Below are 3536 nucleotides of genomic sequence, written 5' to 3'. Positions count from 1 at the left end.
CTAGATACAGATGAACCAGACAGTACATCTGTGTATCAGTTATTCAAATTAAATATTTTAAGTCAAGCAGAAGTGGTAGTTCGTTCGTTCGACAAATCAAGAAGAAGTTATTAAAGTTTAAAGAAGACAGGGAGCAGTTCTGCTGAAGAATGGGTGATTAAATATTTAATAGATTATTATTTCACTTCACAAATAATTATATTAATTATGTAATTTATTTATTAAATTAATTTACTCTCGAATTAATTTAATTTATGAATTTATATGATTAACTTAATTAAGTGGATAATTTTCTATTTTATATATGTCAAATTACTTTATTTAATCACATAAACCATCTCAGCAAGACAATTCAGGATTGTCTTGCTGATAAGCGTGCATTTTATCTTAATATTGTCCCTGTATTTTAGTTATTTTGTATTTAATTGGATTTTTATTTAATAAATTTTAATGTTTTATTGTAGGATGCAAGGAATTCTAATCAAATATGGATTGGAGTTTAAATAGCAAGAATTGAAGTTTAATTCGAATAAAATTCGGATTTTGAAGCTAGCTGCGCAGCATTCACTGTTTGGGCCATATCTGGAGTTCTAGAAGTCCAAATCAGGTGATTCAAGAGCCCACGCGAAGCTTAGAACAAGGCCTTTAATTCAGAGGTGGACTTGCATTTTTATCCGAGTCTAATCAGCCCAGAATCAGAGTCAAAAAGTCAACTGCGAATTTCCTCTTTTGGAATTCTATTCTGATTCGGAAATCTCCTTGTATTTTCATTAATTCATTAAAAATACTTTTGATGGAGAGAGGAGGTTTTGGTATTCAGACCTAATTAGAGAGAGACATCGTACGAGATAGAGTGTGGAGGCACGAGCAAAGGGAGTTGCAGAAGCGAGACGGAAGAGATTTCAGCCATTGAAGACATTCAGTGGATTTGTTTCTTCATCTCTTTGTTTAGAATTCTCTCCTTAACTCTTGTTATTATGAACATGTTTTTCTTATTCTTGGTTGATTTTGATATTTTGAGTATGAACTAATTGTATAAAGTTGGGATTTTTATGGAACCCTAGCATGAGGATTTTGGTGTTTTGTTAAGAATATTGTATGCAAATTTGTGGTTTATTCATTCGAGTGTTTTTCATGTTAATACTTGCTATTGTCTGATCAACTCTAGTGGGTTATCGAGTTAATCATAATACTGAGAGGGTTATGATTAATTGACACAAAACTTGAATGGTGCATGATTATATCTTTTGATTATAATATAGTTGCGGTATAGACATATATTGTGACCATGCATAGCCTTGTGAATTGATGCTTAATTGGATTCCGAATATTAAATTGGCATAGACATATGTTAGTTTATTTGTAGGAATTATATCATAGTGATTTCGAGAGAAACCTGTGACCATTGAATTCTAGCTAGTAAATTGTGATTGCTGCAATATTTCGCGACTCTTTCACCGATATTCTTGTGTTAGGGGGAAGTAATTATCCTGACTTATCTTCTCATATTTGAAACTCTTTAAGCTCTTTAGTATAATTTTAGTTGGTTAAATTTAGTTTTAGTATAAAAACCATCAATAATTTATTGTGTTCGATAACTAGACTGTTAGATATTATTCGTGATTGATACGTTTACATAGTCCTTGAGGAACGATATCTGGTATTTATTACTATATTACTTGTTTGCGATTGTGTACACTTGCACATTAGTATTTTACGCAACAAGTTTTTGGCGCCGCTGCCGGGGATTATTTTAGTTATTAATTGCGAATTTGATATTCTTACAGTTTGGTTTTTGTTACTTCTGTTCTAACGGGAGTAATTTTTTTTGTTCATCAGGTCTCTTTGTGCATGAGCAAAAGACACCCAGTGGTATTTGCTTTTGATCCTGAAATTGAGCGAACATTCAATAGAAGAAGAAAAGCACAACGCAAGATCAAGCAAACACAAGCAGCTATGGATGACAATGTTAATAATGGAGACATTCCAGCGGGTGCATTTATTGTGGATGATAAAGATCGTGCTATTCGGCAATATGCGGCACCCCGTTTCGAAGAATTAAATTCGGGGATCATAAGACCCAATATTCAAGCAACACAGTTTGAGTTGAAGCCGGTCATGTTCCAAATGCTTCAGACTATTGGTCAATTCAGTGGGATGCCTACCGAGGATCCTCACCTTCATCTTCGTTTATTCATGGAGATCAGTGATTCTTTCAAATTTCAAGGAGTACCTGAAGATGCTTTGCGCTTGAAATTATTTCCTTATTCTGTGCGAGACAGAGCTAGAACCTGGCTAAATTCTTTACCGGCAGGATCAGTCACAACATGGAATGATTTGACAGAAAAGTTCTTGAGCAAGTATTTTCCTCCCAATATGAATGCAAAGCTCCGGAATGAGATCAATTCGTTTCAACAGCAGGATGATGAATCTTTGTATGATGCATGGGAGAGATTTAAAGAATTACTCAGAAAATGTCCTCATCATGGTATTCTTCATTGCATTCAGATGGAGACTTTTTATAATGGTCTCAATGCTCAAACAAAGATGGTGGTGGATGCATCAGCAAATGGGGCTCTTCTCTCTAAGTCCTATAATCAGGCTTATGAAATTCTTGAGACAATTGCTACCAACAACTATCAGTGGCCATCTTCTAGAGCTCAAACAGGTAAAAAGGTAGCTGGAATCTATGATGTGGACTCTATAACTTCGATGAAGGCTCAACTAGCATCTATGGAGCATATGCTCAAGAATTTGAGCATGGGCAGTAATCAATCTAAGGAGCAATCCCTCAGTTCACAGATTAATCAAACCAAGAATGTTTCTTGTGTATTTTGCGGTGAGGCTCATACTTATGATAGTTGTCCTTCAAATCCAGAATCTGTCTTTTACATGGGAAATCAAAATAAGGGTGGCCCTTACTCGAATACTTACAATCAGTCATGGAGGCAACATCCTAATTTTTCTTGGAGCAATCAAGGGGCGAATTCTGGAACTTCAAATGGCAATGTAAAGTCCAATTATCCACCCGGATTCTCTCAACAAGCACCTCAGTCTAATTCACTTGAAAATATGTTGAAGGAGTACATCATCAAGAATGAAGCTAGTAGATCTCAGACTGAAGCACTGGTCCAAAGTCAAGCGGCATCCCTAAGAAACTTGGAAAATCAAGTTGGGCAACTAGCGAATGAGCTAAGGAATAGACCACATGGCACTCTCCCTAGCGACACCGAAAAGCCTAAGGGTGTTGGAAATGAGCATTGTAAAGCCATGACACTGAAAAGCGGAAAAGTTTTGGGGAACAATGCTACTGATGCCAAACATGATGATTCTATTGAACCTAGTGGCAATGAGGAAATTTCTGATGATAAAGAAAGCGATAATGACAAGATATCTCCACCAAGGGCTTCTCCTGAAAAATCACACATGCAACCACAACCTCCATTTCCTCAACGGTTTCAAAAGCAAAAACAGGATGTTCAGTTCAAGAAATTTCTTGATGTTTTGAAGCAGCTTCACATCAATATTCCACTTGT

At 35.8% G+C, this 3536-nt stretch overlaps 1 non-coding gene across 1 annotated transcript; it reads right to left on the bottom strand.

Annotated features, from left to right (window-relative positions):
- Positions 1-2385: 2385 nt before the first annotated feature.
- On the bottom strand, positions 2386-2492 carry LOC135150910 (small nucleolar RNA R71). Its single transcript, XR_010289371.1, has one exon. It is a non-coding gene; the product is annotated as a small nucleolar RNA R71 (small nucleolar RNA).
- Between the last annotated feature and the right edge of the window lie 1044 nt (positions 2493-3536).

This window comes from Daucus carota, chromosome 2 (assembly GCF_001625215.2).
Source record: "Daucus carota subsp. sativus chromosome 2, DH1 v3.0, whole genome shotgun sequence".
Classification (NCBI taxonomy): Eukaryota; Viridiplantae; Streptophyta; class Magnoliopsida; order Apiales; family Apiaceae; genus Daucus; species Daucus carota.
Note: the sequence above shows the minus strand (reverse complement) of the source record. Positions and strands in the feature narration are given on the sequence as shown.